This window comes from Podarcis erhardii (genome assembly GCF_964252035.2).
Source record: "Podarcis erhardii genome assembly, chromosome: 1".
Classification (NCBI taxonomy): Eukaryota; Metazoa; Chordata; class Lepidosauria; order Squamata; family Lacertidae; genus Podarcis; species Podarcis erhardii.
Window position 1 is genome coordinate 93,351,234 of NC_138497.1, and position 20,470 is coordinate 93,371,703.

The following is a 20,470-nucleotide window of genomic DNA, read 5'->3' on the forward strand; positions in this document are numbered from 1 at the left end:
TTAGTCATGCTGGCCACATGACCTGGAAGCTGTATGCCGGCTCCCTCAGCCAATAAAGCAAGATGAGTGCGGCAACCCCAGAGTTGTCCGCGACTGGACCTAACAGCCAGGGGTCCCTTTACCTTAGAACTGTGCCTAGAATAAGCTTGTAGTCAGATATGTTCCCTCCACCCAATACCAGACACCATTTCCAAACAGCATTCATAGGAAGCTCCCAGAAGGCATGGGGACCCTGTGATCTTTTATATTTAATCCCGTCATCCTGCCCACAAGCCATGCTGGTTGGAGGGGATGGGAGCTGTCAGCCAGAAACATCTGGAGGACCACATGTGAAGTGCAGTGTGCAGGCCAGCAGCAGAAGTCATGCAGTCTCCTCACTGCTCCCCTTTCCTTTCTTCTTCTCCACTCACAACATCACATGGGTGGTGTTACCTTGCCCTCATCTCTCCCCCATTGCTGTGAGCAGTGAAGCCCCACTCATCAACCAACAACAGACTTCCACAGAACAGAGGGGTAAGAGATTTAGAAACAGAGAAAGAGGAGGCACCACAGGAATCACAGAGGAGCCCACACAAAGTTGAAACCAGCTTGGATAACTTACTGCAGGACGAGTGGTGAATGTCTGGCCCACCAGATGTTGTTGGGACTCTTAACTCATGCACCTCAATTAAAGATGCTTCCTCTGCACCTGGTACCATTTCACGCAGACTTTTACTACATCCACTCCTGTAGGGACTGCAAATTCATTCAGCCAATACACCTTAATAACTCTGAAGATGATGATATGCCTTATCCGATTGATGATCTGCATTTTAATATCTCCCTAAACACATATTTACCAGCAGAGTCATAAAGCTGTTTGAAATCTATTGTAGCAAACTCTCCTCTTACTTCCAGAGGTTGGTTGGTTGGTTTATTTATTTATTTAAAAAATATTTGCTAAACAGCATTCCAGCTCTTGCTTCAATTGGGCTTGTGATGAAAAAGTGTAAAAGCAGTGTTGGCTAATATGCCCACTCATATTATAAATGACTCTCCTCTACTTCTTCCTTTTCATTTTCACCATTATAAGACGTAAACATAAACAACACAAGAGAGGTTTAAAGGTGATGTAATCCTTGCATACAAAAATGCACTACAGAGTATATTGCCAACCCAAAAGTCAAAATTATAAAGGAGACAAATCTCGAAAAGGAACTGAGTATTTAGTTTGTGTTGTGCACACTGTAAAGAAGTAAGGCATGTTCAAGGTCACCGCATCTCTCACTAAGGCAATTTTCAAAGCTGTCACTTCCCAAAGGAAGATACTGACAGTGTAGCATTAGCACTGCATCTCTCTGATTAACTGTTTGCATTTCTCAGTCAGTATAATACGGATATATCGAAGTATACACACCTAAGTAGAGGCTTCTTACAAAATAAAGTGAAGAGGAAGGAGAAGTTGCCCCGTTTGTCTTAAAATAAAACAAGGCTAAAGGAAAATGTATCAATAGATATTCACTGCCAGCCATTGCAGTTTATATACAGAGAACATTAAACAGGCAAAAATGCAAATCAACAAATACAAAATAAATAAATAAAAACTCTAGAGTGGCCTTACTTTAATGGCATCCCCCAGAAATATTGTGGACTTCAGAGACACCAGACTATCTCAGTCTGCAAGGAGAAGACTAAAAGGAAAGCAGGTCAGTTTCCTCTCTTCCTGCTCCTTGCCACAGTAATGGCTCATCCACACTACTGCTTGGGCCTCCCGCTTTCCCTCAGGAAAACTCCCTCTTTACTGCTAAATCAAAGCAAACATCAACTGGGTTTCCTCCAGATTAACATTTGCTATGATTCAGCAGGAAAGAGGGAGATTTCCCAGGAAAAGCAGCGGGGCAAACTGAAAACTGTCCACACCTGCACTTTCTAGACATTGGACAAATTAAAGTGTTGACATACACCTTTCAGGTGTACATTATTCTGCCAATATCACATTATGACAGGCCATGTATATTCTTGCCCTCATTACGCCCCAAAGAAACTACCTTATGCATCAACGTGGCTATCAAAAATGAGCTAGAACCCACAGAACAGCGTGCTCTTTACCTGGCTAGTCACAATGAGAACCAGCAGTGGAGACATTTCCCCCTCAGCAACCACAGTTTAATTGATTGTTTATTTTCACCTTCACTTAGCTGTATCCTTGAGTGTTTTGCTGCCCTTGAATATGCATCCACTCCTGAAAATGCTGCTACTATGGCAATACATTACTGCCTGACCCAGTTCTACCTGAAATCTAATCAGGGCTTTTAGGCTGGGTTTTGGGTGCTGCAGAATCATATTTGGCAAACTGAGCCAAGAGCTAGTGTAAGACAAAGCAGAATTGTACAAAGACTGTGCAGTCTAAGCATTTCTGCACTGTGCCCAGTTAAATATAGGCTCCAAATACTAGCTAATGAAGGCACTTCGAGAAATGTCTTTAAGGTTAATAGAAATAACGTCTGACTTGGGTAACTTGACATATTACTCCACTTACTTTCTCAACTCAAATGGATAAAAATGAGGTGAACAGGTTTAAAATGGGGCACAAGCTGTTATATCGTAAACAGTGTAAACCTCAGATGAAGGGTAACATAGAAACAAATACATAAATAATATCTAGCTTATATGATTTTGGGTCTAATCTCTAAAAATCCATTCCTAATTTGGTCAGCCTAAACTCAAGAGATTTAAGTTGGGGGGGGGATTTAATGAACTGAAAGTAATTTGAGGCAAGTTTAGTTTTTCATAGTGTGCATATCTATTATCATTTGACCTGCTAAAGACAATGGTCATGTGGATTTTGCTTTGAGACAATACAAAAAAATTGAAATGCCTATTAACCTGTCTGATTTGCTAACCAATATTAAGGCCAGGTTTTCCTATTTGTACATAACAAGAAACTCTAGGTGAACATAAATCAGAATCTGTGAAGTGAAGACGGCATATGAAGGGGTGGGACGTGGAAGAAGCGCTCAGCACAAAGACTCTTTCATAGCTTCATAAACTGTGGTTGATGGAGCCTGGAATGATCATCCGAGCCAGGCCACTGTGAGTAGCAATATTATTTCAAATCACTTTCAGTTCTCTGAAGAACACCTTTGGGTTTTAAGATGACGCACCTGAAATAGTTAAAAGATGGAGCCACAACATTTGCAGCGAAACTTAGACTCAGTCCTCCAAAGGGGGGGGGCAGGGTAGGAAGGGGGTGTGAATGATTCAAATATTTAAATAAATTAAGCTCTGGCACACTATAGCAAGAGATTTAACATAAAGCACAGAGCAACTCAGAATGTCAATCTGCCATCTCACACTGGCACTTCACCAATGAAAATGAAATATACTATAAACGAGCTCAAGTAGCAATAATCATGCTTTCATTGGTCTGTAGTACTGAAGATAAAAATTTGCAGAACATTAAACCAGCACACATCCTATCCACTTCTAGGCAATGGGCAATAAATACATATGTTCTACAAACGGGAGGAAATGTTACAAGACGCAACATGTGCTCCATATTTGAATGTGTGTTCCCACAAAATAAAGTAAGATTTGCTGCATAATGCATTTCCCTGTTCAGGCAGAATCCTGCCTCCCCCATCCCCCAAAAAGCGGGGAACTTGCATAAAACGCAGACAAGGCTTCTCTCTAAACACGATTGTGACAGGTGCCCTATAAATAACAGCAGAGCCCGACAGAAACAGCACACGTTGCAAGTAGGAAGCCTAAGTGGCAAAGACATTTTCACCGGGCATGCCAACTTAATGAGAGTTGTCACCCAAACTCTTCTGCTTTGCTGCTAACAGGATGCAATAGCAAATGTGGGCAGCTGCTTATGAAGGAGTGGGCAGAGGTAGATGGTTTTTCAGTCAAATGAGATGTGGTGCTTTTAAGTGCAAGCTTCCTGCCAATGCCAGCACCCAAAAATCTTCTCTGTTTCACAGCTTCTTATTTATTATTACATTTTATTCTCATTTTTGTGGTTACATTTTTACCGTGCCTTTTCTCCAAGAAGTTCCTTTTACCCTTGTAACAACTTTATGTGATAGGCTGTACTGAGAGATGGGCACTGTGGCCAAGGTTACCCATTGTACTTTGTGGCTGGACAGGTATCTGAATTGGCTGTGCCCAGATTTTAAATCCAACACCCTAAGGTAAAAGGTAAAGGTAAAGGACCCCTGGACGGTTAAGTCCAGTCAAAGGCAACTGTGGGGTGTGGTGCTCATCTCACTTTCAGGCCGAGGGAGCCAGTGTTTGTCCACAGACAGTTTTCCGGGTCATGTGGCCAGCATGACTAAACCAAAACACTGTGAAGGAAACCAGAGCGCACGGAAATGCCGTTTACCTTCCCATCGCACTGGTACCTATTAATTTACTTGCACTGGTGTGCTTTCGGACTGCTAGGTTGACAGGAGCTGGGAGAGAGCAACAGGACTTCACCTCGTTGTAGGGATTCAAACCGCCGACCTTCTGATCGGCAAGCCCAAGAGGCTCAGTGGTTTAGACCACAGTGCCACCTGCATCCAACACCCTAACCACGACATCATACTGGGCCTCTTAGCATACTTCAGGGAAAGAAATAAAATTCTTAAAACAAATTAACTGACCAAATGCATACAAATATGTGTACTACTTAAAGGGAAATTTATAATTAATATATGCACACACATTTTTCTTCCTGTTCCCAAGCATGGTTACAAGAAAGAAAATACCTCCAAAACCAATAATAAGCAGTATAAGTTTTTAAAGTCAATAGTACGAGTTCAAGCCTACTCTAAAATCTATTTTTATGGCCAAGAATACACTCCATAGAAACAGCAGGAAACAATCAGAACTGTGGAGGCTTAAAATCTATTATTTATTTATTTATGACATGAGAAGGCAGGCCACCAATACAGAATTACCGTATTTTTCGCCCTATAGGACGCACTTTTTCCCCTCCAAAAATGAAGGGGAAATGTGTGTGCGTCCTATGGGGCAAATGCAGGCTTTCGCTGAAGCCTGGAGAGCGAGAGGGGTCGGTGCGCACCGACCCCTCTCACTCTCCAGGCTTCAGGAGAGCCCCAGCGCCAGCCCCACAAGGTCAGGGGACAGCAGGGAGGCGGAACGCCGCCATCCTGCTGTCTCCCAATGTGGTTTGGAGGCTGACGGCGGGGAGACGCGCGCTTCTCCCCGCTGCCAGCCCCACAAGAGCCTGGGGGGGGGAATAATTTTTTTTCCTTTATTTCCCCCCAAAAAAACTTGGTGCGTCCTATGGGGCAAAAAATACGGTATAATCCCACAGGCTACAAGTGGTATAGCAAAATTTGAGGAATATTTCCTGGAGTCAAAGAGAGGGAATCTGTGGTTCATCTGTGGCAATCATAATGGGATCAGAGTCAATAGATCAGAATCTAAACCACAACCAAGGGACAATCTGGGATTGAGGCAGCAACACAAAGCATGAAGTCCTAAACTAGACGCATCAGCCTTGACAGAAACCCAAAAGCAGAAACTGGAAAACTGGAGCAAAGCTTAAAGCCAAGTGATCAGGTCAGATCAATGAACCAATGTGGACGCAGGATAAAAGGGCAAAAGCAGGCTTATGGCAGGGGTACATAGGAACCCACGAGTCAGACTGCTTTAGACAGGAGTCTAAACTGTGGCCCTTTCCAAATTTGTTCCTGATAGTTGACACAAAGACCTTTAAGCCCTTTCCTACTGGAGCCACATTAGCCAACAAAGTCAAACTCGGCTGACCAACCATCTCTGGTGTCCCAGCAAAGGCACAATAGGCTGTTTTAACTTCCTTTCAAGGGACCATAAAAATGGAAAGGGCTGCCAAAGACTTGTCAGGTAGCCAAAACATGGGAGTTTATTGTGCCCCTGGTGGATAGCAATACATGATTGGTGGGCTGTGTTTGATTTGGTGACGACAAGCTATACAGATCACATGACTGGTTGGGCAAAGGCTAGCTTAGTAAATTTCAAGTTTCACATCTCCTGGTAGAGATAATTTGACAGCAGCTCCTTTGTAAAGAAAGGGGAAGAAACAAAAACTGCTATGAGCCAACAATAACTCCTCCTTAATTACCATGTCAGAAGGTAGCTATGGTAAAGCAAGAGAGGAGCAGTTGTCAATAGCTCCTAACCCTGGTGGCACATTTAGTTTTATGACAAATAGGGGACGATGCTCAACAGCTATTTGATGAGCTATCTAACAGCTGCCAGGGACCATGCACTGCTGCTGCACAGCTGGAAGTGCACACCACTGCATCATTAAAAGGGCAATAACTGCAAGCTCACAGCACATCGAACACTGCCAACTTTGTTTTGACGAGTTATTTGTGGCCCTAATCAGCTGCGAAGGCTCTTTAGGAAAGAGGCACTGTTGTAAAGAGGGATTAATCTTAGCAGCAACCATGCAGTTATTAAAAATCAGCTGGCACATAAAATCCTGATGGAGAGGTGCAAGTGTATGTCATGGCCGTACAAAAACGAAAAAAGCAAAAAAAAAGCTATCAACTCTATTAAAAAGAAGAAGAAAGGATTGAAAGCTGCACAGCAGTAAATCAATAAACTGTGATAGTAAATATTGCTTGGAGGATGTCAGTAGAGAAAATCAGGCATCTCTAATATCCTCCTTCAGCAGGGTTATCTATGGAATAACATCTTATATTATTATAGGTATGGTAGTGTTTTGCAGAGGACAAAAGCAAAACTGTAGGAGAAAATAGCTATTGCTGTTTGGAGGCTGACCTGGTTAATGTGTTGCCGTAAAATAAATAAAATGAATAGGACAAGGAAGGAGCTAGCAGGGAGAAGGGGAAAGAACATCATAATAGGAAATGGTGAAAATTTACAATTAGGCCTTACAAAAGCAACATTTCACTCAGGCCATAAAGGGTCATTCATTTCGTGCTATGGTCTCTGCCAGATTCTCACACAATCTATCAAAAACACTCTGGCTGGTCTCATTTGCACGCAAAGAGCTGAAACAAAAAATAAACACTGTGTGAGGAAAATTGGTTAATCAGCATTCATGGCAATTTAATAAACACAAATTAAAAATAAATAAATCTAGGCAGATCCCTTCTAATTCTCACTAGCGCTTGTTTATTGTGGTTTCAAAAACAGGAGCTCAAAAGAACCCAATAATTTTACAAGCATGCAGAAGCTTTAGGCAAAAAAGGTTAGAGCAAGCACTCCAGATTTTATTGTTCAGCACCACTCCTGTAAATCAATTCAAAAAACCACACCACCAAATTCACACCCAGATCCAATATTTATGCTTTAGAAGCAAACTGCATCAAAGTGTGTGTTTGTGAGAAAGGCAGAAAGATTGATACACTTCATTTGAACTGTGCTCCTAAGGGGCTTTGATGACACTTCTTAATGTCTGTGACACTTTTCCCTCTCACTGTGTGCTCCACTCAGGGTAGCTTCGTGCACAAAGTGCATGTAAATAGCATCATTTATTAAGAAGCAGGTGTGTATAGCCTGCAATATGAGGAAGATATATAGAAGATATAAAGAAAAGTGGACCATAAAGAAGGCTGATCGCCGAAGAATTGATGCTTTTGAATTATGGTTCTGGAGGAGACTCTTGAGAGTCCCATGGACTGCAAGAAGATCAATCCTATCCATTCTGAAGGAAATCAGCCCTGAGTGCTCACTGGAAGGACAGATCCTGAAGCTGAGGCTCCAATACTTTGGCCACCTCATGAGAAGAGAAGACTCCCTGGAAAAGACCCTGATGTTGGGAAAGATGGAGGGCACAAGGAGAAGGGGACGACAGAGGACGAGATGGTTGGATAGTGTTCTTGAAGCTACCAGCATTGGTTTGACCAAACTGTGGGAGGCAGTGGAAGACAGAAGTGCCTGGAGTGCTCTGATCCATGGGGTCACGAAGAGTCGGACACGACTAAACATCTAAACAAAAACAACAAATATAGAAAAGTAATACAAAGCAGTGAATAATGTAACCCTGTAGCCACTTAGGAGTAAGACTTCCCCGGCTTGGCACCATCCTGATGTTTTGGACTACAATTACCATAATTCCTAACCACTGGACATGCTGGCAGGGGCAGGTGGGAATTAAGAGTCCCAAACACCTGCTGGACAGCAGGCTAGGAAAGTTTGGAATAACTCCTACTGTGGGACTTTTGAGAAAGAACCTAAGAGCAATGCTGCATCACACCAAAGGCCCATATGGTCCAGACTAAAGATGGGAAGGCCTGGAAAAAACAAAAACAAAAAAGGGGGGACAGGGTATCCACTCTTTCTGATTCTTTTCTAGTCCAGCATCCTGTTCTCATATTCATGAACAAGACGCATGTGGGAAGCCCACAAGCAGGACACAACTCGAGTGCCATGTTTCTCAGCAAACTGGTTTTCAGAAGCAAGGCTCCTCTGATCTTGGAGCCAATGTGGTGTAGTGGTTAAGAGCGGTGGATTCGTAATCTGGTGAACTGGGTTTGATTCCCCACTCCTCCACATGCAGCTGCTGGGTGACCTTGGGCTAGTCACACTTCTCTGCAGTCTCTCAGCCTCACTCATCTCACAGAGTGTTTGTTGTGGGGGAGGAAGGGAAAAGGAGATTTTTAGCCGCTTTGAGACTCCCTAGGGTAGTGATAAAGTGGGATATCAAATCCAAACTCTTCTAGTATACAGTTACCATAGTATCTGTAGTAGCCATCGATGGCCATATCCTCCAGGAATTTGTCTGATCTGCTTTTAAAGCAGTCCCTGCTGGTGACCATTGCTAAATCCTGCGGGAGTGGAATCCATAGTCGGATTGTGTATTGTGCAAAGGGGGACTTCTTTTTGTCTTGTCCTGAGTTTCTGGAGCATGACTGGATTACCAGTTTTGGCATTATGAGAGAAGGGTCAGACACTGCTTCCTATCTACTTTCTACACACCTTTTATAAGACAATACAACTCTGTCATTATCTCCCTTTAACTCATCCTTTCTCAGACATGTGCAAGATCCACCTGCATGTTCTAATGTGTACTATGAACTGTGGACTCCCTGATACCATCCTACAATCAATAGTAGTAGATTGCTCAAGAGGTAAGTGGATTCAGCAGTCTGCAAGCTGAGAACATACAAACAAAAACATTCATGTAACCTGGTCTGGCCTATGTAAGTAGCACCACCGCTGTGCTGTTCCTTCCGCCCTTAACTCATCACTAAGGCAGTTGTGTTGTTTGGTGCTGTCATGTACATGCAGTACTTGTCTGGGAGATTTAAAAGCATAACAGTGGTGGAATTGTGATGCTAAGAATAGCCATTGTCAGAGGTGCCAAGTTAATCTACGGAAGGTGTGTGTGACACATCCCCCTCAACAACTGTGCATATGCACAGGATGTGAACTGAGTACCAGCCGAAATGTGACGCTTCTTTCATTTCCAGCTGACTTGGATCGCTAGCTTTAGTTTTAAACGGTATTTGGTTCTGGTCTCTCTTGTTTAGATGCAAATAGCAGCTGGTGGGATTTCTATGTAGTGAGGGATAAATGGGAGACTCCCCCCCCCCAAAAAAAACCCATTTAAAAAATAATAATAATTACATTTCTAGCATAATTTTTAGAAGGACAACAACATCTCATGCCCCTTTAAATGTGTTGTGGAACGGGGGGTTATATATGCTTTTATTTTTATTATATATTTTGTGTTTTTTATATTGTAGTTTTGAGCTGTGAACCACCCTGGGATCTACGGGTATAGGGCAGGGCAGTATGCAAATTTAATTAACAATGAGAATAAGAATAAATAAGAATAAGAAGGCCTTTGTTTCTCTTCTTAAATATACAATAGCCCACAAAAGTACGATGGATAATTCTCTGGATAACAAAAGAAACAATTCAGAAAAAAATGTGTAATAAAGTGATTTAAAAATAGCCAATATCATGTGAAGTGTATTGCTGAAGTAATTCAATTTTTAGATGTCAATCAATTGTCTTTCAGGGGTGATTCAGGGTGTGAACAGTTAGGAGTAGAGGCAAGCTGGCTCTTTTTACAGTTATTTTCTATGAAAAAAGAGCAAAAATTGCAAGGAATTGTGATAACAATTCTTGCAAATGCTAAACACGTCAGCACTGAAATCCAATATGAAGTAATCCACATCATGACTAAAATAATTCTAGAAATTATTATGAAGCAAATTAATTAAAGTACTTGTGTAGAATTGCTAGCTTATAAGACTAATGACAAACAATGTAAAGTGGTACCTTGGTTCCCAAACAGCTTTGCTCCCGAACAAATCGGCTCCTGGATGTCCAAAAAATAAGTGTTCCGGTTTGCGAACGTTTTTTGGAAGCCAAACATCCATTTTGGCTGTCAGTATTGTTTCTGGGGCCAATCAGAAGCCGCGTCTTGGTTTGTGAACATTTTGGAAGTCAAATGGACTGAGTTCGGGAACCAAGGTACCACTGTATTGTAAATATAGCAATTGCTCTCTGATTACAGTCAACAACCATTTTGTTCTGTTCCCAACCCCCGAGTGCATTGGCATAGTGCACATAAGCACACCCTGGCCCCGTTCCACCCTTTTAGCAGCGTGTTTAGGGATGTTTTCAGTTCACTTCCGGGTTCGGCGCCATGCGCATGTGTGCAATCATGCATCATTCGGACGCATATTTAATTGGTCATTGCCTATATCTTGCAAGCATGAAGCCAACAGAAATATGTGTTGCAATTTACGAGCTTTGTTCACAAAGTGCTTAAAATATAACATCTGAAATTTTGTCAACATTGACTGGCTTACAGTCAAATTATGACAAACTAATTGCCCAATCATATGATGGAGATCTGTCATAAAAGGTTTATCAGCCGGTGTTCAAGCTCTAATCTCTAAAGAACTTATGTGAAAAACTTTGTTCCTGAATTGCTTTAATCACCAACTCTACTTGGTACATGCAATTATCAAAATGTACATGCAATTGAGGCTATACCTGAGATGAAGAAATGTTTTGACTTATTTGAACAGCAGTTATGTGTTGTTTTAAGAAGAAACCTGCTGAAGTTGCTTAGTAAAAACTTTTGACGTTGTAGTATGGCTGTAAAAATGAGAGTTAAATAAAAAAGTTTGTGATTTTGTCTTTAAAAGACCTGTGGACTAGATAAACTGCCCCCTACTTTTTGTTGTTGTTGTTGTCATTCCCACAACTTTCTAGAGAGGCTACAGGCCAGGATGGAGACAGACAGAAAATTATTTGAAGCGTACACACATAACCTATAAGGGTTTCTTTCTGCTGAGTGATTAATTACAGGTAAAACAACCCCACAGAACTTTTGACGCCCTCCTGCCCATTCCATGGCAGTTCACCCACTGGCAAACAACTTTTGAAATGCTTTCCTATTGAGAGCAGTCAGTCAATCAATGTGGGGTGCTGGTCTCTGGAGCGGGGGTTTGGGATAGGGAAGAATCCAGAGTCCCACTGCAGATCTTTGCATCACTGCCAAAATAATTTAAAAATATGCAATCCCCATAGGGTTCGAAACTAAAACAATCCACAGCACAAGAATTATTGCATGACAGGGATGGGAATTCAACTTCTGGAATGCTAAATGAATGCAGGAAGCAATCTGCCATTTGGCCCTCTGCCCTGGTGAACATAAAGATTGTCAGAAGTCTGTTTAGTCCAGCACTGACTGCAACAGTGATAAGTTCAACGCACCAAGAAAGCTGTTGTTCCTCATAAAACAGCCAGGAGCCCTTCCACCAACTTAGCATACTGTATTTCCAACTCCCCAAACACTCTTCAGACTGCCCATAGATCTGAAAGAGCAGTTCACAATGCACCTGGGTGGTTGGCTCAGTGCGGTGGCAAAATACTTGTCTAAGGTGAAGTTTGGAGTTGCAGCTTCTATTGGGGCAACCCACACTGCAGCAGTGGGGGTCTATTCAGACCATCTGCCCTCAGCGACTGAATATTCTGGGAGATTTTCCAGTGGATAGATCCTGTCAATGCTCTAGTCTCACAATGGCAGGATAAAGTGGAATAGCAACATAATCACTCCTGAGCACTCTCTCCAACACTTTGGAGCCCGTTCAACACCCTGGCTTTCCAAAGAATACCGTGTTTTTCGGCCCATAGGGCGCACCGGCCCATAGGACGCACCTAGTTTTTTTGGGGGGAAATAAAGAAAACAAAATTGTTTCCCAGGCGTGGGGCTGGGGCGGGGGAAGCCCGAGCTTCCCCCGACCCCAGCCCCCAGAACAAGCAGCTCTCCACAAGCCGTGGGAGAGCTGCGCGAAGCCGGAAACCTGGGGGCGCTGAGCTCAGCACGCCCCCAGGCTTCGGGGTGCAGACAGCTCTCCACAAGCCGTGGGAGAGTTGCGCAACTTCGCGCAGCCCTCCCCCGGCTTTTGGAGAGCTGCGCGAAGCCCGAAGCCTAGGGGTGCTGAGCTCAGCGCGCCCCCAAGCTTTGGGATGCAGGCAACTCTCCAAAAGCCGTGGGAGAGCTGTGCGACTTCGCGCAGCTCTCCCACGGCTTGCGGATAGCTTCCTGAAGCCTGGAGAGCGAGAGGGGTCGGTGAGCACCGACCCCTCTCGCTCTCCAGGCTTCAGCAAAAGCCTTCATTCGCCCCATAGGACGCACACACATTTCCCCTTCATTTTTGGAGGGGGAAAAGTGTGTCCTATAAGGCAAAAAATACGGTACCTTGGAACATTATTCCTATTGAAATTAGCAAAGCAACTGGAGTGCTGAAGTTTCTCCACCTGTTGAGAAGCATTTTTGTTTCATCAAGCATTCTAGAGAATCCTGTTCATAGTTGGTCAATTTGTCCTGCATCTTATGATGTTTTAATGATTTCCCTTGTACTTTTTAGTGCACACTGCTGCAATGTTTTTAGTATGATTTAGGAGACTTATAATTACCCTTTAATTACCCCTATTGGCTAGTGGACAGCTGGCTGGGCCAGGAAGGTAATTAATGTCTCCATGTGAAAGAGGGTTCCCTGCCTGCTTAAATAAGGCAGTGGTAAAACCACTCCTCAAGAAACCCTCTCTGGGTTAAGAAAATCTAAGCAATTACTGGCCAAAGGCTAACCTCCCCTTCTTGAGCAAGATTATTGAGCTGTGTTCATGGACCAGATCCAAGAGCTCTTGGAGGAAACTGAATTTCTATCGGGATTTGGGCCCAGTTTGGGCCCAGAAACTACTTTGGACACTTTGTATGATGACCTCTGTTGGGAGAAAGACTGGGGAAGTGTGTGTGTGTGTGTGTGTGTGTGTGTGTGTGTGTGTGTTGTTCCTGTTTTTATTGTGCATTTTGTGCTTTTATCTTTGTTTTTATATTTTGAACCGCCCTGAAAGCTACAGATGAAGGGTGGAATACAAATTTATAAATACACTAACCCATAATATATGTATATCCAGGACTGCACAGATGCCTGTGACATTCTGTAGCTCTCAACCATTTCATCGACACAATTATTATTTGGAAAATCTACATGACCTTGACATCAGATTCATTTGCAGGTCTGACATCTTACTGTGAACTCATCTGGTTGTTAGTATAGAGGCCAGGACATGAAACTGAACTTAATTGTAGAATACTTCAATGATTAGTCATTTTGTAGTTTTCAACCACACACACACACACACACACACACACACAAAATCATCCCTATTTAGTACTGTTCAGCTTGCACTCAGAATAGCAGCTTTGCTCTACTGTAGTATAATCTACGTTTTCCAAAAGAAACACATAGCTGAAGCTGGAACATATTTTGGAGATGGTACAGTGAAGCTCCTTCTTACAGCAACATCCTGTTTATGTGGTGCTACCTTTAGCAAATATATCCAAAGACAGACTGCTTACTGTAGCTGATGTTCTTCAAATAGTCATCTTGGAGACACACATATTGGGTCTTGAGCCAAACAAATCTTGGAACCTCCTAGAGCTGAAGAAAAAAGAAGAGAGCATTCATCACTCCATTGGGAAACCCCTGTGCTGTGTCCATGAAACCGCAGGGATGTCACCCCTACCCTTGCTCTTTAACTCCAGAAGGTTTTGAGATGCTGCTCTGCACAGGTACAGAACTCTTACAGAACTCACAAGGGCCTGCAGAAAATGAGCTCAGATAATTTGATGCTATTACGGTATATTGTTAAAAAGCTTAGCAGGCCTCATGCTTGGTCAACACCTCAATGGATCTTCTTCCTCTACCATCCACCCAGAAGAGCCAAAGTTCCCTGTCCAAATTTAACAAAGGATGTCATTTTCTCCTAGAGCACCACTTCATGGCTATTCAGTGTTGGGTGAAGGCAACACCTGAAATTATAATTCGCAGGTAGTATCGTAAGGGATAAATATTAGCTATAGCTATATAGAAGAACTATAGCTCCAGCATTTGTTTAGGGAGATGCAGTACATCAAAGAAATATGAGACTTAATTGGCTGGTGGTATCTTGTTTTACCCTTGACAAAATTCCTGGCAAGTCTTTAAAACAATTTGGTCTCATTTTTTTACCCCAGGGTTTGATGAGCAGCATGAAGACGGTTTGCTGCTGCTTACAAAGTGCAAGACTGTCTCTAGGGCATACTCACTGGACAAAATTCTCCTCTAAAAGAGCACTTGTTCACACATGGGAGTTCTGAAAATCTGTTGTTTCTCAGTCTACAATTAGTCAACTGCCTATAAAGCTGGAAGCTTTAAAGGACATTCTTGATCAAAGAAATACCCAGCACTTCTGCATAACTTTGGATAATAGGACAAATGCTGCACAGGATTCCCAAAAATCATCATCAACTTTAGAGGGCACAAGATATAACTCAATTTCATAACATATCAAACAGAATCCATCCTTGATTAAACACTACAGAATAATTGTTTACAAAAACAAAAGGATGAACAAATATATGCTACCACTGTATTAAATCTCTAGTGGTGATCAATTTAAATACTAAATAAGAAGCAGATGGTTCATGCACAAATTGGGCTGCTGCAAATGAGGGCTGGTGTGTGGTGTGTTTGTACTTCAGAATGGAGTTGTCAAACTGGTCATGATAGTGCCTCCTCTAGGTACATACATGTAAATTTATTCAGCTTTGACTCTTTAGAATACACTCTATTGTGAAAAGGAATGAGCCCGGTTCAGATATCTTTTAAAATAACTAAAACCACAAGTGTACAATTACAAATGAAGATGCTCATCCAATTTATTTGTACAGTTAACTCACATCTTGTGCACATTTAACCTGTGCGATTGCAGCTTTACACACTTGACAGCCGGTGGACTGGCACTGCACAAATTAAACACACACACGGAGGAAAGCCTAAAAGCTCTTTTCACTGTGAGGAAACCTGGCACAGAAATCCTGTATTTTTCCATATATAAGACACCCCCATGTTTTGTTTTGTTTTTAATCCAAAATTAAGAGAACAAATCTCTAAATAAGAAATGAAAGTCCAGACAATCAGCAGTGGCGGAAAGTTTTTGAGCTTTTTTTGGGTGATCGCTTTCAAAGTTTCCAGCACACAATGGTGCCGAAGCAAAGGCAGCAGCTGGGGCACCACACTTCCCAGAGTCTGATAAGGAAGCAGACAGTTTAAAAGCTCTCTGGCTTGTGTGGTGCACCCACCCTGTGCACCAGCTTTGGAAAGGTAGGGGTGCTTGCGTGGGAGCAGTTCCAGGGCTGTTTTGACTATACACAATTTCAGCTTTATATGTCATTCCTTGAACATAACCCTCACGCAAGTTGCGAGTCAACTGTACTCAGGTTTCCCACTCAAAATTTTGTTTGGAGCAGGCCTGGCAGGCAATACCAAAGTGTTGGATCCAACACACTTAATAATCAGTGCCATGGACTTCCACAAGCACCTATCCCGTCAGCTCCACATAAATATCTTGCATAAACTACATTAACTGCATTTCAAATGCCTAAGAAGTTTGCTAGGTGTTGTCAACCTCGGTTTTCAGGCATGGTCAGACCTCCCTGCCTGCCCACCCCCACCCCACCCACCCAAAAAAACCAGGAAGATCTATCAAGTCCCTAGAGGGCTAGACAACATGGCTGGTGGGCTTCCGTGAGCATGGTGATAAGTTGTGCAAGCCTGCCTAATCTGAACAAGATGTTAACTCAAAACCATTCCAAAACAGCCTCTCTTTAATCAATGTGGTGACAGGAGATTTTAATCTTCGAGAATTCTAGGTAAGATAAGCTACTCTAGGAAACACGATAACACTGTAGAGTTCCTATTCCCCAAAACACACTTTGCTTGCAACTATTAACTACACTTTTTGACATGGACCACTTGATTGTGAATATAGCTGGATAGGGAGAGAAAGCTCTAAAAGGTCATGAAGTTTATTTGTTCCTTTTTCCTGTTCATTTTCCCATTAACATCTAGGGTCTTAAAGGCCCTGTAATTTGCAGCTCCTTCTCAGAAGATCAAAGGTGGTTATAAATCATACTTTCATTATAAAATGTATGTTTTTAAGAGTAAACTTCCTTTTCAATGACATATAACCCCTGAAAGATATTTAGAAGTGAACTGTTCACTAGGGAGAGTAAGAGATAGAGATGTGGGATATATCTCCTTAAAAAGCATTTTAGGACTGAATTACTCATGCAAATAGCTAAGAGATTGCCATTCCTTATTATTCCATTGTTATTTCTTGTATTCTGTTTTATATTTGTATCTACCGATCTTTAACGTTGATTACGTTATATAAAACAATTAACAACTATTTATATTAAGGCGGTTGCATTATAATATACAAGCACCTCCCCATTTGTTGGCGGTCAGCATGCGTGTGACAGCTGACATGCATGCCATTTTCGGTGCCGAAAGGGGGTGGTGTGGGGGTGGAACGGACTAGCATGTATCTTGCTGATGTGCGCAGTGGCTGGGAATGGAACCCCTGCATAAGCGGGGATTCTCCCGTAATTAACTTCTAGATCTGATAACATTGTATTCAGACTAAGCACTGATTCTTACAAGATTTTGTCCAGACACCCAGCTACCTGAATCATTACCATGCTACTCAGTACATAAGAAACTTTTATTTACATCAAGTAGACCAGTACTGCTTACTGTGACAATGCACAAGTCAAATATAGGTCTACCTGAAAAGTAGAAATAATAACTTTAAAATATGCATTTTCTCACATACAGGAGGAAGCATATTTTTGTCCTTAGATATCCTACTTCTACTGACCTACAAAATTCAAAACACATGGTTTCAAGATTTCAAAATTCAGTGCTGTCCCAAGGAAAGCAGGCCATTCCAAATAAGCACAAGTGGCACATAAATTCAAAAATCAGGTACATATTCAGTACAAACTAGGAATATGCACAAAATGATATAGAAACATGTATTAAAAAGGCACAGTTGGACCGTCTGAAAATGATGTGCTTTTATTGTTCATAATGATACAACTGACAGCAAAAGCTCTTCACATGAGACAGCTTTGAGTAAAATCCAATTAAAAATCCACCTTGGGGAATAGATGTAGCTACTAAAATGGGTCTGAATAATTCTTCTCGTTTAATTTTCTAATTTAATGTTGTTTGTGTATACGTTTTTTATTTTAGTTGCAACATATTCAATATGAGTTGTTTTGCAAAAGGAACACAATTCAATTATTACTTAAGCATTTCACATATGAAACCTTAACAACCAATCAGGGCTTAATTATAAGGTCAGACCTATCAGCCAACTAATGAAGACTCCCCAACCCCAGTGCCTTCCAAATGTTTTACACTACAGCACCCATCAGCCTCAACCAAGTTAAAGTTGTAGTACCAAACAGCTGGAGGGTACAATATTTTTCTTATTGGGGAAAGCTAAACTGATGCTTTCTGTCAAAGTATAGCTCCCCAATGCTGCCATAACATTGAAACTCTTTTTTCAGGCAAACTCACTAGAACAATATAAACAGAATCAGTTTTATCAAAGTTTTTCTCAATCTCCTACTAGCTATATTCACACCAAACAGTGCAAGTAGTCTGAAGTGCATGAAAATAATATTATTAATGGCTATTGGCCAAGATGGAGAAGATATGAATCCTCACATTTGATGTACTGCTTCAGCCAAGTTTCTTGGAAGGTCAAAATGAACAAATATTCCCAGTGAGTAATCTTGTAAACCCTGCATAAAAACACATTCACAGTACAAAGCATTCATGGGAACAGTATACTAGATGTTCTGATCTTGAAAGCCTCTTTTTAAAAAATGAACTGGGTTTGGGGAGATTAACCCTAAATGTAAATAGAGACATTGGTAAAATGTCAAATCCCAGCCAATGTATGCCTCTTTCACTGTCCAGCTGAGACAGCTGCAGGCTCTGAAAATAAATGGGTACTTTTCCAGTGGGAAAACACACTGTCCCAGCATCCTGGAGGCTGGCAGGAAAAATCAGCTTAGCTGAAGACCGAATGATCTTATTCAACAACTATGATTCCCACGGAAATAGAACAAGGTCCCTGATAATGTCAAAATAACAACAAAAATAGAAACTGAAAATATGACAGTGGTCAAACGACACAATACATAAGGTTTCACTTACCACATTACAAAGAAATCTGCTCAGTGAATGTGTATAGCAAGATATTATACTTCATTGCTCATTTAGCAACAGCAGAGTAAACGAAAAGCAGTACTGCGGGGCTGCCAGCCAACACTATCCCTTTTGAAGTTTGCTCAGCAATCAGACATCAGGATTTGTTATTATGAGTTTACCATTAGGAAGAAAACCATATACTAATTCTGGGAACTGTACACGTATAGTTCTTGACATGTACTATACCGAATTCCACAGGGAGGCAACTTAAATTATCCTACCATAATATGGGAAGAATGCAGCACTTTTAGATCCCACTAATTTAAAGATGAGTATCTTAAATAACAGAGGGCCATGCTTAAACTTCCTAATGCACTTAATGGGTCTTGGGAGTGTTTATGTTCTATCTCAACCAGCAGTCCCAGCCAGGGGACAAGACTGAAACCCAAAAAGGAAGAGTTATGTATCAGGTCATGTACCAGTTCCAGATCCAGGAATATTACATACCCAGCAGTGCAAGAGTCCACACCCACTGCTGCTGGTGTAAAATAATCTGTGATGTGGGCAGTAAATACATACAGAGGTATGCACAGATGCTGCATAAACCTCCCACTCCTATGTTTATATATAAGGATCATGGCAATAGATATAACATGTCACATCACAGGAACAGTGGTATGATATCTGGGTACCCACTCCATCATGTATATAGGACAATCAGTTTCACTAATGCATAAACCAGCCTATAGAAAAGTCAGTATCCAGGCAAGATGAAGCCTTTCCCTCATAGGAACTGAAATCCAACCCATTCAAGACTTCCAAGTATCTGTTTAAAGCAAGCTAGTATTCCAGTCATGTTTTTCCCTTTGAGAAGATGATGGCATCTGACTCCAAAGCACTAAAGCAGACAAAATCTAGCATGAAGATGCTACAAGATTTGACATTTTTCATGTAGCAGCAAGTCAATATGACACTTACAAGCATAGTGTAACTAAGTAAAGCTTTGAGCCCACTGATAATAGGCAATGGGTGGCAATTACATTCAAAGATTCAAAAGGAAGGAAATGAGAAGTACAGAGGCAGTGAACAGTACAGCCTTGATTTTGGTCCTTGAATTCCACAGTAGACTCTGCATAACCTTCATATAACCTCCAATGACTCATAAATGAAGCTTGAAAGTCTAGCCCTACCATACCCAAACTCACTCAAAATCCCTTGTTTCCACAAATAGACTAAAAAGAAAAAGAAAAGAAAGTGACATTTGTGTCTTCACTTACCCACAGCCTTCAATCTAAGAGCATTCAAACATGTTGGTCTACCTTCTCAGCATTCTTGACAATAGATCAAGATTCAGAAAAGTCACAGTGGTCTCTCGTGTGCAATTACTGGCCCTCTTACAGTCTCACCTTATCCAACTTTCCGTTACAGTCCATGACTCTCAAGGCAAGTTATTTCCCCCAATAACTTTTCAACACCAGTCACTTGGAACCCATTGAGGGAGACTGTTGTAAGCTCAGAATCAGGGTACTATAGTCTTTTAGATAAGCATGCATGCCCACAAATGCAATATTATGGTTCTCGATATATAAATAAGCTGGTGTGATAAGCAATTAATGCTCTTGAGCTAAACACAGGGACAATGGATAAAATCATCATGGGTACAGAAAGCCATAAAAAATGTTGCTCAAAATTCTCATCCAAACAAATGTATAGTTCATTCATTTTAATATTATGTATTCCATAAGTTTTTACTGTGCATTTAGGACTTTGTAGTCCTTGTTACTCTTCCTGGCTTAAATAAAATTGATAAAACTCTCTGCAGCACTAGAAACATAACAATGCAAAACATCCAACTAAGGGTGGAAGAGCATTTTGTTTGATTCACATTTTTGAGTGAAGTGACCTAATTTGCAGCTCCTGGACTATTACATCCATCTGAATATAAT

The 20,470-nt window shown here is 41.6% G+C and overlaps 1 protein-coding gene across 9 annotated transcripts in view; it reads right to left on the reverse strand.

The window, feature by feature from the left end:
- The window catches only part of SEMA5B (semaphorin 5B), a 363,675-nt gene that overhangs the window by 270,015 nt on the left and 73,190 nt on the right, over positions 1–20,470 (reverse strand). For 7 of the 9 annotated variants that reach the window (XM_081871152.1, XM_081871150.1, XM_081871157.1 and 4 more), the window contains exon 2: positions 13,835–13,916. The exons of 1 other annotated variant lie outside the window; for it this stretch is intronic. The gene's annotated coding sequence lies outside the window, so the exon portion shown is untranslated. Of the gene's footprint in view, positions 1–1,600; positions 1,619–13,834; positions 13,917–20,470 lie in introns of those variants that run through there. One more of the 9 variants, XM_081871154.1, reaches the window with a different exon arrangement.